The sequence below is a fragment of the Panthera onca genome, chromosome B1 (genome assembly GCF_046562875.1).
Source record: "Panthera onca isolate mPanOnc1 chromosome B1, mPanOnc1 haplotype 2, whole genome shotgun sequence".
In the NCBI taxonomy this organism is placed as follows: Eukaryota; Metazoa; Chordata; class Mammalia; order Carnivora; family Felidae; genus Panthera; species Panthera onca.
In genome coordinates, this window is record NC_138342.1 from 99,595,137 (window position 1) to 99,609,588 (window position 14,452).

Genomic DNA, 14,452 nt, shown 5'->3' on the forward strand with positions numbered 1-14,452 from the left:
AAAGTAACCATGTTTCTGTAGCTGGCATCAACCCATTTCAAAAACTCCACCAACTCCCTGAGTTGACATTTCCCAAAAGCCCTTTATAGAATCAGTTCGATGTTATGTTCAGAGAGGATATATCTAACCAGGATAACTCTCCCTTACTTGAGTAAGCAATAAATTCAGCAGTGTGTGTGTGTGTGTGTGTGTGTGTGTGTGTGTGTGCACGCGCGTGTGTGTTTTCAGATATGAAGTGGTAGGCTCATCCTCTGATATCAGCATAGTTGAACACGTGCTATGTGAAGGAATTTTAAGAGGGGTGGCAATAGCTAAAAGACCGAATGTTGGGCCTAGCCATGGAGGACAGCTGTGCCTGTTCCAAGTGAATGCCCTTAGGAGTCACTTCCTGATTTTACTCCAACCAACTTTGTAACCTTGTGCAACTTCTATAAGTTTTCTAACCTCTCATTCCTCATCTGTAAAACATATGTGACACTATCTCTCTGTTCATATGATTTCTAAATTCCATAATAATGGTGTTATAAATGATAAAACACTCAAAATTTGGTAAATACTAATTTGTCCAACCCCATTCACTTGGGGAGCATGAAAAAAATACAAAGAAAAAAATCAATCTTCCTCTCTCTGTCCTGTCTTCTTCCCTCCCATGCTCCAGATGCATTCAATGTTATCAGTTTTGGTTGTACTCTGTAGTTATACTGTATACTAATGCGCACGCACATGTGTGTGTGTGTGTGTGTGTGTGTGTGTGTGTGTGTGTATGTGTTTACATAGGACACAAATTATATACATATTATGCATCTTGTTTTGTGTCTAACTACTTTTCATTTTACCACAGATTTTAAAGATCATTTCATATGATATATACAAGGCTGTTTTGTTATTTTTTAATGGCTACTTAGCGCTCCACATGATAGTGGTTTATGATTTATTTAACCTATGATCTACATGGACATTTAGGTGGTTTCCAATATTTGGCTGTTCCAAAAATTCCTCAGTTAATGAAGTTAGAATTGTACACACAATTGCACCCACAAATTGTATATATATAAACTTTAGGAATAAATTTTCAAAGTAGAATTTCTGAGTAAAAGAGTAGATACGTTTTAAATTTTAATAGATATTGCCCAATATCTCTCTAAAATGTTTTAACCAGTTCACACTCCCATCAATAAAAGAGTAAATCTCCTGCCAACAGTTTTTACCAATTTTGTTACTAAAAACATTGTCAATTTAATATGTGAAAAAGCATTTTCAATTATTAATGTACACATTTATTATATATAAAGTTGAATGCTTTTTCTTTTGCTTAAAAATAATTTTTATTTTTTCCCTATAAAATCTGATAATGTTTACAAAAAACATGGTCATTTACTCATATTTAAATTGCCCTTAGAAAATTTGTAGGAGCTTTTTATATATTTTGTAATTAGGTCCTGCTCATATATTTTCAAATATTTTCCCCTAGCTGCTATTCGTCTTTTGATTTTAAGTAGTATTCTATTAAGATTTTAATACATTTTTTTTTTTTTAAATTTTTTCAACGTTTTTTATTTATTTTTGGGACAGAGAGAGACAGAGCATGAAGGGGGGAGGGGCAGAGAGAGAGGGAGACACAGAATCGGAAACAGGCTCCAGGCTCCGAGCCATCAGCCCAGAGCCTGACGCGGGGCTCGAACTCACGGACCGCGAGATCGTGACCTGGCTGAAGTCGGACGCTTAACCGACTGCGCCACCCAGGCGCCCCAAGATTTTAATACATTTTAAACAGCATTTTATGGCTTTAAATTTTTTTCACATTGTTCTCCTTATCTGAAATAATACTTAGCTTTTCAGATGAAGGTCTTGGTTTTTCTGAATGCAGCCATATCTCCTCCAAATAATGATAATTGTGCATCACTTTACATTTCAGGACCCCTTATGTTTTTTTTTTAAATCGATTTTAATGTTCATTTATTTTTGAGGGAGACACAGAATCTGAAGCAGGCTCTAGGCTCTGAAGCGCAGAGCCGGACACGGAGCTCAAACTCATGAGCTGTGAGATCATGACCTGAGTCGAAGTCGGACGCTTAACCAACTGAGCCACCGAGGCACCCCCTCAGGACCCCTTGTTAAAGAAATGCATCTTAATTAGGAATATGTGACAACTTACAGCTGTTATTCTCTTGTCCTGAGGTTGGTGGAAGAAGTCTGTGTTTGCAAATGTCATCTCTTCCCTAGTCCTATATTAAGAGATCCTTTATTAGCATAGAATTAGGCAAAGCACTTATATAGCATACCTACAATCATTTTCTGGGTCAACAAAAACACTTATTTGGGACCACATCTCTAGATATAGAAAAAAAGCATGCTGCTCTGAGACTAGAGAATTTTCATAAAGATACTTTCCTTTTGTGAGGAAGCATGAAGCACAGAAACAGCAACATTTTCAGTGATGAAAAAATACAACATCAGAGAAAGTTCCGGAATTCCTGGTGAACTTTACCATTTGAGGCATGGGAAGTGGCACGAGGGTGAAGGGTAACGTGTCTCAGAGTTAGGTCTGAGCCTAGCACTATTTGAACATGACATGTTTGTTTAGGGAGGGGTAGGTGGCACCGATGGAGACTGACCGAGCACAGCAACAACTAGGAGCCACCAACAAATGGCATTTATTATAAGTCACGAGTCAAACCATTTAATATATTTTCCCTTTGAATTTCTACCAGACAATAGGCCTGCCTACTCCATTTCTTTTATTCCTCTCATATTTCTGACCTAGACACATAACTGTTTCTCAACACATGATTGTAGATTAGCCAGTGATGATTGTTTCTCTCTCTCTCTCTTTCTCTCTCCCTCTCTCTCTCTCTCTCTGAGAAGAGAGAATCATGCAAAACATTATCTCACTCCACACATAGCTTTTTGAGTCATATAAATAAAACCTAGTCTATTTGGCTAATAAGATTAGTGGCAGCATAGAAATTAGAATCCTGACACCATTCAATCTCTATTCTCAAACCGCTATAATTTGGTTTTTAAAAAATGATTTAAAAAAATCCTTAATTCATTCTAAAGAAAAATATCTAATATTTCTAGGGTCCTAGCTTATGTCTCTTTAACCAAGTTTATGCATGAGTGGGGATAATTTCATGACCAAAGCTTGGGTTGTAGATGTTAATATATTCAGCTATTTTTTGGCATCTCCCGTCCTTCCTTATAATTTTATCAGGATTTGTAGAACATGGCTTTATCATTTTTAAAAATGGAATGTACTTCTAAGTTATGCTATTTTTGAACTGAATACCTGAAGCAAAATATAAAATTGGCAAACAGTGTTATAAAATTCAAAGTGTGCAGAAAATTAAAGCACTATAAATATATTGGGGATTTCTGCTCAGGATGCATTTGAAATGATTAAAGAAACAAGTATGTCCCCTTTCCTAGTGCAGTTTGCAAAACAGTTCCTTATGAACCTGTCTCTTCCTCCACCACTACAACCACAAGGCAAAACTTAACAGGATATGTTTTTTTTTTATTGTTCTCCACCCCCTAAAGGCACACTGCTTCCGTTCAAACACAGGCAGTGGGGCCCTGATAAACCCTAGCATCAAGGAAAGTTAGGTCTTCTGTGGAAATATTCTGTAACTTTCCTAAGAAAGTGCAAGAATATCTATAATGCACAAAGAAAACTTGTTGCTCCCATAGCTGACTGATTTGGTTGGGCATTTAGGTGGCCTTGGGTTAAAAGAAAATAGATGGAGAAAAAAAAAAGAACATGCTATAGATTTTAATTATTCCTTCGCCAACCACACCGTAAGCAGGAACTATAAAAATTTATCATCTGATAAAATTTCTCCTTTCATTGAAGTGTAAACCTAGTTTTAACAGCCACTGTGTTCTACACTATTGGCTCCAAACTGTTAGAAAGCAAAGAAAGTGCAGGCAAAGGCACAATGCTTTGCATATGGCACAACCTTTGTGTTCCAGCAACTTTGCCTTTGCCAAAAGCCATCCTCAAGTGGCTGTCAATGCCTAATAAACACAGACTGAAAACATCTGTAAGGCTTCCCAAGGCTTCCTATAGCAGTATGAGTTCCCCTCTACAAGCGAGGAGTCTGAACAAATGAAAGCTGGCATCAAAACTTGGGACATTAGCAAACCCAAAATTTAGTAAAATGATACTAAGTAGAATAAGCAGTTTTGCTTTACTTTTCCATTCATGGTGATAGGTGTACACGGATTCATCCACATGCCAGAATACACACTTGGGAAACAATATGCCAAGGTTACGAACTCAGTCATTCCACAAACTATTTTTGAAAACCCATTACAATACTAGGCATACATAATAACATATATAAGGGGAACAATGCTGGCAATATACCTGCAAAATGAAAGACAAAATTAACTAGTCTTCAAAACGATCTAATGTCATATTGTCAATCTAAAGTCAACCCAAATGCAGCTTGATGTTAAAACAAACAAAAATCATGACCATAATAACCAAGATTACTACTATTCGTGGTGTGAGTCTTTGCCATGAGCTCAGTGAGATCATATATACACCAATTAAATCCTTATACAACTTCATCCTGCTTCCACGGCAAACTATGTCACCACATTATCACTCCAAGTCCCTCTTCTGACAAGATTAACTTGTCATGCTATAACTTTACCCCTCGAATATGTTCCCTAATACCTTCTGGACCTTTAAGCAGTCATACAAATAAGTCATGGTTGTTCTCCCAAGTTACCCAGGAAGGGAGAACTCACACGCTGTCACTCATCTTCAGAGGATTCCTTACCAGCTGCTCCAAGTAACTCGTGTTGCTACACTATCACCTCCCACGAAGACAGAGCAGGAGAGGATCAGGATATGAAAGTTGGGTTGGGAACTCAGAGAGCTCCACATGTCACTCTTTTAAATTGTGAAAGATATATTTATATCATGCTTAAATAACAAAAAAAAAAAAAAAAGGAAGAGTAAAGTATATATGAACAGGAAAGAAAAGAAGAGTGTCATTCTAAGATAGGTCAGACCCCTGAGTATTGCAGCCCTGTGATGATGCAGGACTCGATCTGGCCAACACAGTTAAATGCTGTGGCAATCCTCAGAGATGGGGTTTCTTTCAGGGCGTCTCCTACCTGTACTGATCCTAGTGCCTTGTGTGCGTGTAATTCAGAGACTCAATAATGGCTCACTGAAATCCAGGTAGTCTGCAAAGGTGGGATACCAACCGTCTCTGGTCATCTCAGTACCTCAATTATTGCATCTGACATCACAGAAACCAAAGGCTCAGTGCCACTGCTCATGGGACATGTATCTTAGGTCTAATGGGAGGCAAATGTGAGAAGATTATTAAGTATTGACCAGTATGCTATGGAGGAAAGCACAGATATCCTTTGGAATAAGTTACTATACTCCCTCAAGAAACAAATGAAAGGTCAGCCAGAACCACTCATAAAGCTGTGAGAATGGTCTTATCAGATACCAAAAAAAAAAAAAAAAAAAAAAAAGTGGTGGGGAACAAGTAGGGGCTTGACAAAGGAGGAACTACCTTCCCCTGAGAGTGTGAGAGTGCGACTCAGGGCTTCCCAGGACTGCGCAGAAGTCTGACCCTCAATAGCGGCCAACTATTCACCTCCACCAGTTAATACCACGTAGCCTTTGTTTATGGGTCTCAAAATTCAGGGAAGTGTCTCCAAACTGCCTTCCTGAGAGCTGTGGAGCTCTAATAAGGCACCTCAGGGAGCAGCCAACAGGGATTTGGCAGGATAAGGCACTGATACAGGGAGTCTTGGGGCTTTCTATTCCTGTTTCCAACAGAACAGCTCCACTCTACATATTTTATATATTGGGATTCACATTTGGCAAAATGGTTCAACTGTTTAAGAAATTTTGAAAACCACCTGCTAAGGGACAGTGTCACCATAAAAGTTTTCAAAAAGGAAAATGTAAACCCCCTGACACACACATTTTGTTAATGTGTTCTGCATATCATTTAGTCCAGTGAGTCATTCTAGCAATTCCCAAGATCCGACTTACAAACCATAAAACAGCTATAGTTTTGTACAAGTAATATAAACTTATCTATTTATACAGAGAAATGGAAGGGGAGAGAACCAGTCCTACTCCTCCAGGAGACTGTGAATTATGGGGAAAATACTCTCCATTTTGGGTAGTGTGTCTTACAACAGAAATGTGAGACCAAGGGGCTGAGGGAAGATAGGGGTTGGTTTAAATGTTTAACAGCAGCCAGCGAGGGTTTGCTTTGACACATAAATATAAATTGTGAGTCCTTGTAGAAATATACAAGAAAAGAGTTTATGCCCATGATGAGAGTACAAGGGAACTCTCCCAAGAACAGAACTGTGAAGATCTATGGCGTGTGAGAACTAAGTTGTGAAGAACTAAAGGAGAGGATTAGAGTTCTGAACTAAGAATACTCATTTGAGGATAAAGGAGAAAGAATCATCTAAAATTGGTAAAAGCTGATGTAAGTTAGGTTTGTACAGGATTACCTCAAGTAATGAGAGATTTGTTGTAAAGATACATGTTCACATGAGGACCACAGGAATCTCATGGGAATCTTAGAGGATAGAATGTCACAGAGACTGAAACAGAAGTGGGGACTCAGACAGAGTTCTAAGAAGTAAATGGATTTTCTTTTTACCTAGGAACCAAGAGTTTACTGTTTCTCTGTTTACATGATATTCAGCTTTGGTCTTTGTTTTTTCTCCTTTCACAAACTGTCAACAATAGCCCTCATACCTTTTAGTTTGTTTTCTAATGGCTTTCCTGTCCTACCACTTTTTCTGAATGTTTTCTTTTTTTCAACTTCTGCTTCAACTACCTAATTTGGTCCATAATTTTCAGTTGAAATTCACAAGAGAAGCAGCCATTTTCCTAGCCAATTCTTGTTCGGGCAGAGTTTTCATGTATCAGATCACCTCATGGTCAAGTGTTCACCCTAGAGCAGGCAGATCTCGGTGAAGACTGGGTTATGGGGAGGTTCTCACATGATACAGACCATGGTCACCCCTATCTCTAGAATGATTTAGACCTCCTCCTTCCTTTTCAGGGAATTTCTTTTAAGAGGACCAATATTGTGGCCAACCTAATACTACAGTGATGGAAAACAGGGAAATAGATTCACAAAGGGGAAGGGAGGAGGAGAGGTAGCACATCTAGAGTGCATAGGGAGAGTAAAGAGATGAGACGTACATCAAGGCCAGAGAAAGAATGCATTAGCTCTAAGGAAGACTTAAAAGGACAGTCTGGAATTGAGAAATGTCGCCATAAATACAGGTCCATTAGTTGATAGGAAGATACACGGGTGGGGGGGGGTGGTGGTTAGATAAGTGCAAAACTAAGATTTCACTGTGGTCCTAAAAAAAAGAAAAAAAAAAATAGCTAAATTCCTGCCAAACACTTTGTCTTCATCAAATATAGTTACTTGCATTAGCAGTGCCTCATTAATTTAGCACAGGGGCCTGAATAAGGCTTACAACATGCATATATTAAATAAGAAAATACATAAGGAGGACAGAAAAATCTATATTAAAACACCAAATTTTCAATGACAGTTTTTAAAGCAATAAATAAATTTACTTCTAAATTAAAACTATACAATATTAAATAGAAAAAGTAAAAGTTTAAAAAGTAAGCAAACATCCAGATAGATTAAAGGTATATTTTTCTCAAAAGCCAAAATTAATCCTACTTGTGGAAAAGAGTGCTTATTCCTTCTTAAATCCACTTTCCCCTTTTACTTTAGTGACAAGAATCCAATTTTTGGATGAGCCCACTGCTGCCAAACTGTAAGATTATAGCTAGTGTGACCTTGTAACGAGATTTTAGCCAATAATACATGAATGGAAGTATTGTGTTCAACTTCCAGTAAGTATCCTTATTTGGAAAGTCATGGGCTCCTTCCTGTCATCTACGGCATAAATGCAACAGCAATCACCTACTGTGTCAGGGACCCCAAACCACTCTCAAGTTCAGTGATGCACTAGGAAGACACACAAGACCCAGAAAAGCTGTGATACTCATGGTATGGCTTACAGACTAGAAACGGTAAAAGAAAAAGACTCATAGGGGAAGTCCAGCCGAAACCAGACATGAATTTCCAGATGTCCTCTCCCAGCAGAGTTTCAGAGACAGTCTTTAACTCCCCTCACAAGGTAAAACAAGTATCAAGTGTTGCCAACCAGAGATGCTCACCTGAAGGTCCGAAGTTTTTACTAGAAGTCAGTCAGATAGGGCTGCAGCACACACACATGCAACGAACTTCAGCTACTCAGTCTCCAGCTCCCACAGAACTCAAACTGATTGTGTGGCCCAGGGCCCCAGGGGAAATAAATCACATTGTAACCATAAGCTATCTGGCTTGCCCAAAGTTTCAGGAACACTCTTAATCAGGCAGGATATTCCAAAAGCCCAGAGGTTATTATCTCCAGGAGCCAGCCAAGGGCCAGTCTTTTCCTTGTAAAGTGCAGGGTTTGAGTCCCTCAAGTCAGTTAGAGTCAGCTGTTCAGTCAGCACCCCACACCTACTGAGTTGACCCTTTCCTGAACGCTCACCATGAGATGACTTTAAGAAGGAAGCTACATACAAAAAATGGGGGAAAAAGAGAGAGAAAGAGAGACAGAAGGAGCTGGGCCCATAACACCATTGGGTTGCCATTCTGGAGCTAGATCACCAACTTCCTTTCTTCATTTATATTGATAAGATATACACGTTAGTTTAAGCCACTAGTTGTCAGGACTTTTTTACCCACAGTGGAACCTAATTGAAACACCATTGGGCTCTTTTCACAGCTTTAGGCTGTTAAAGCATAAAACACCCTTTTGCTTATGAAAAAAACATTAGAACATTCATTTATTATCAAATCACAATGAAGAGATCTACTGTAAGCACTTCAGAGGACACAATTTTTATTTGTAGTAGTAATTGTTATAGTTAATTCAATAAAAGAATGGCCATTTATAAATTTGGTTTTTCTACATGATACACAACAATGGGAACTGATTAAATGACACAGTTGTTGGGGGATCACCTAACAGCCAGTTTATGTTCTCCTAATCTTTATTTATGCAGCTCCCCAGTCCCCAGGCCCTATTCTGACTCTCTCTTTTTTTCCCCTTTTATCTCCATAGCATTTGTGAATGCTATGCTCCTAATGTTTGTATCTCTGCAAAATTCACACATTGCAATCTTAATGTCCTATGTAACAGTATTAGAAGGTGGGGCCGTTGGGAGATGCTTAAGTCATAATGGTGGAGCCCTCATGAATGGGATTAATGCCTTTATGAAAGAGGCCCCAAAGAGATCCACCATATGAAGACAAAGCAAGGAGGTGCTGGCTATGAACTAGGAAGGGGCTTTGCCCAGAAGGCAGGTACCTTGATCTTGGACTTTACAACTTCCAAAACTGGGAGCACTAAGTCTTTGTTGTTTATAAGCCACCTAGCTTGTGGTGTTTTTTTGTTTTTTGTTTTTTTTTTTTTTTTAATTTTTTTTTTTTCAACGTTTATTTTATTTTTTGGGACAGAGAGAGACAGAGCATGAACGGGGGAGGGACAGAGAGAGAGGGAGACACAGAATCGGAAACAGGCTCCAGGCTCTGAGCCATCAGCCCAGAGCCTGACGCGGGGCTCGAACTCACGGACCGTGAGATCGTGACCTGGCTGAAGTCGGACGCTTAACCGACTGCGCCACCCAGGCGCCCCGCTTGTGGTGTTTTGTTACAGTAGCCCTAACAGACTAAGACAGTGACCAAATGATACATGATCTACCTCACTCATTTATTATATATTGTCTGCCTCACTCCACCAGAATGTGGGCTCCATGAGAGGTAGGAAATTTTGCCTGTTTGTTCACAGGTGTACCCCAGTATTCAGAACAATGCCTTACATATAGTATTCACTCAAAAACATTTATTGAGTGAATGAATATTTGATAAATATTATTTTCCAATTAATAGATAATGTAGGAAGTTAAAAAGAAAGAAGAAATTTTAAGGCTCTGTTTAGTGAGAGATCATCTTAACAAATGCGTTGTAGAATTATGGGTAGCAAATTCACAGAATGCTATCATTTTCCTACTTATCTTTAGAGCTTAAGAAAAGTGTTGATCTTCTCAAAGGCTGAAACAAACTGTTCAGTTCGTGGCATAACACAACTTGGCAAGAAATATCTTGCAATTTTTTTGTTGCATACACTGCCAGGTAATTGAACTAAAATTTTAATTACAAAAAAATGACTTGCAAAAGGTTGAAAACAACATCACTGTGGTTTTTTTTTTAATATATTTGGAAAGCTGATTCTCTCATATAAATTCCATGGTAATGGAATGACTGCAAATTCCAACACGATTTTAAAACGTTTTCCATATTGTTCTTTAATGCTAAAAAAATTTTATCATTCAAGCACTAGGATATCTTGAAAACTGAATACTTTTAACAGAAAGACAAAAATATACTTTTTTTGCAAGAACACCTGTCTTTCTGGTCTAAAAACACTTCATGAAATAATAGGATGAAATGACACAATCAACCGCTTCTACAGTTAACATTTATATCTAAAACACTGTAATATGGTTTCTTTTATTTAGAAAAGTAAAATGCAGTCATACTTTCCAAATTTCTATTCCAGTATCTGAAAAAAAAATAAAATGTGAATATAATTTAAATTTAAGTGAAGCACAAAAGAGAGGATAAATAGTGAAATTGATAGAACTACAGAATGATAAAGTGAGTTGTGTGATGGGAGTAATAAATCCTCCTAGAAGGAAAGAGGAAACAAAAAAGGAATAGAAACTCTATGTTATTTAACTAACTAAAGGTTAAGAGATAATCAAAAGAGAAGTACCATCAGCAGACATTAGCAATCTCAAAAGGAGAAGGGGGAAAAGGGGAAGGTAGTATTTTAAGAAATAATGAAAATATATTTCTAAAAATGAAAGAAAGATGACAGAACTCAAACAGAAAAAACCAATCAATGGTGATAATATTGGATAATGTAGGAATGCCATCGCATGCATAAGAACTACTTTATACTACAAATAGACAAATACACTAGAGAAAGTATATTTGACCAATGAAAGGAAGCTACAAATATAAATGAAGAAGTGTAAGATTAGAATTTTCACTCTTGTATGAAGACCATAATTTATTTCACGGTATTTGCTATTTTTAAAGGCTACCTTCAGACACGTTTTGTATCACTAATAAATCAACACGTTTATGACATTGAAAAATTCTTTCTGACAACCTTCACATTACATGCTTCAAATTCATTCTTCTTTTCCTTGAAGGTTATAAAATTTAAACAAAACAAATAACTGCTATTTTTTCTCTTTCTTTAATTTTTTTTTAATGTTTACCTACTTTTGAGAGACAAAGAGAGAGACAGAGGCGTGAGCAGGGGAGGAGCAAATAGAGAGGGAGACACAGAATCCGAAGCAGGCTCCAGGCTCTGAACTATCAGCACAAAGCCCAACGTGGGGCTTGAACTCACAGACTGCAAGATCATGACCTGAGCTGAAGTTGGACACTTAACTGACTGAGCCACCCAGGAGCCCCAGTCTCTATCTCTCTTTCTCAGTTTGATCTGATTACATGTAACATGTAATCAGCAAGTAGGTTTCATTTCTAGGCTCCGTTAGCTAGCAGGAACTGCAGGCTTAATGCAGTAAAACTCCAATGTCTGCGAAAGACCTAATACCACATTCACCACTCCAATAAAATTATAAAATTTACTTTAAAACTTTCTGTCCACCTCTGGTGGCTTTTTCCCCCCTTCCCCATAGCATAAAAAATTTACAATTCCTCCAATATGAATTTATTCTGCTTTTTTTCTTAATAGCAAAAACATATCATTAAAAAACCCACTGTAAATAAAATTGATTTGATATTTATAAGTGAATAATTTTATTATAAAAATAATACAGGTTAAATGTACATTACTTAAAACTAAAAATAAATTTTAAAAAACTTATATTCTCATCATCCAAACATAACTCTCATTTTGATGTGTTTTTAAACTCTTTTGATTAAAATTAATTTTTAATTACAAAATCTTAAAGTGCTTTTTCTTACTTAAAAATTTAAAACTGAACATTTTTCTTTGTCATCAAATATTCTTCTAGTTAGTTCCTTGTAGAATTTCTGAGAGCTAACACATTTTGTCTGTGTTTGTGCTAATCTTTATCAGTCTGCTGCTTTCCAAAATCATTACCCATATTGTTTTGAAATATCATTTATTATTACTTTCCCTCCTACTAGCATATAATTGTATAATTGAATTCAAAAAATATCTGTCTTAGCCGTCCTTGTATTGTCCATGTTTAGACCACATTAGGAAGATTAAGCCTATTATAGTTATTTGAACTAAACTGTAATATGGTTATATTATAATGATGTCCCTTGATGTAACTATTTCCCCTCTTCTTCTTCTTCTTCTAATAATATTATTATTATTATCATTATTAATATTATTATTATTATTAGCTTGTTATGGAAATTTTCAAATAGATAAAATAATGCCCTCCATGTTCCCTTCACCCCGCTTTACAATTATCAGTTCATGGCAATAATTTTTATCTATGTCCTTCTCCACTACCTGTGCTGATTTTATTTGGAGGCAAATTTCTCAATGATATCATTTCCTCCTCTTTAAATATTTTAGTATAAATTCTTAAATCTTAGAACTCTTAAACACAGCCACAAAACCATTATCACACCAAACATAATTTAATATTTATTCCTTAATATCATTTAATATCCAGCCAGTGAGCAATACACATTAATATTACTATGAATATACCTAGAAGAGACTCTCCATTCTAAGAAAGTTTGAAGTAAAATGTTAAGCATAAAATATCATTAAGATGGAAAATCAAGGTTTAGGGAAAATACATTTTGCTTACTACTTATATGAAAAGGCACTAAGAAAATGGTATTTAAGTTTGAATTCCCATAGTGTCTCTGCTTTTGTTTGTTTAGAAAAGCTAAAACCTTCGCAGCATTATTGCCAAATAACAGATTTCATCGTTGTGCTTACTACTCTAGAGTCAGACTGATTGGGCTTGAATCTGAGCCCTGCGACTTGGTTATAGGACATTAGACAAGTCACAGCCTATTTCTTTAACTATAAAAGGATTAAGGATCACCTTCCTCCCAACACTGTTGTGAAGAGTAAATGAGTTAATGCAAATAAACCATCCAGAAAAGTCCTCAATAAATGATGACTGTTATTTCTGTTTTTTTAAAGAGAAAAGACAAGAGACAGTAAAGATAGTTGAACATTCTTTACTTCATGAATGAAGCACACTGAGCAACATAGTTGGAAAATTCTTATTTGCAGTGGCTTCTTAACAATACACAGAAATTTAAAAACTGATACTGATGGGTAGTCTTTAGATAATTATGCAACACCAGAACTATCCAATAATTTCACATAAATTCCAAGATTATCAAAAAAATTAGCTTTTTGAAGAGCCCTAAGCAACCATCTGACCCATTTTATTGTTATATAAACTTGTTTACTTATTTTTAAATATACTATTACAGAAAGACTTTGGATTTTATCTTGTGGTTAATAGTGTTTCCTTAAAATCTACTTGTGCCACTATAGACTGTGCCTCAACCAAAATAGCTTTCAGAAGTCAAGGGAGGAAAAAATTCGTATTCCCTTGCACTTCCAAGGAGAGAGAAGCAGCGTGATCTATATCACTATAGGTGTAGTACGATTGGAGTAGCTGAATAAGTGGGTAAGATGCAATGGTGCAAATTTCAGCACAAACAAGGGGAGTTCACACTCACACATGAGTTCTTTACCAGGTGCTGTGAAAAAGACTGGGGGCATGAGGAGAGTGAGAGAGTCTTCTCGGTGATACACAAGTATAAAAACCAACCCAATCCTTAGACCCTTCTGCATACAAAGAAAAGCCTGGAAGAGGAGTGCAAATCATCCTACTCTCTGAGTCCAAAGACAAAATGCCTCAGTGTGGAAGAGTACAAAGAAAAGCTATTTGTCCCTGGAGGAGGGGCAGAACATTTACTCAGGTTTGGGACTGGGCACTGATAGAAAGCTGAAATCTGCTAACACTGGGGTGCAGAAGAAAACTCTTTCCGATCCAAGATTCCAAGATCATCCACCCCCAGACACACACACACACACACACACACACGCACACACGCATGCACACAGATAAAAGGATGAATTTAGCCGTTATGAGAGGGAAGGAGAGAAATGCTGAGAAATTCTATACCTGAGTCCCAAGTACACAGGGCCTAGCTAAGACTAAATATGGACTAGGATAGGCAAGAACTCTCCATCCTAACCATGAACCTAACACTGAGTAACAAGCAATAGGAGTCTGTCATTGGAAGTGGGCAAGAGCATGAAGACAACCCCTCATTGTGGCACATGTGTGCAGGGGCTGTTTGGAGGAAAGAGT

At 37.2% G+C, this 14,452-nt stretch overlaps 1 long non-coding RNA gene across 1 annotated transcript in view; it reads right to left on the reverse strand.

Annotated features, from left to right (window-relative positions):
• The window catches only part of LOC144616035 (uncharacterized), a 53,792-nt gene extending 48,906 nt beyond the window's left edge, over positions 1–4,886 (reverse strand). Inside the window, exon 1 of the long non-coding RNA XR_013554894.1 lies at positions 4,791–4,886. This is a non-coding gene — a long non-coding RNA (uncharacterized LOC144616035). The remainder of the gene's footprint in view (positions 1–4,790) is intronic.
• Positions 4,887–14,452: the final 9,566 nt, after the last annotated feature.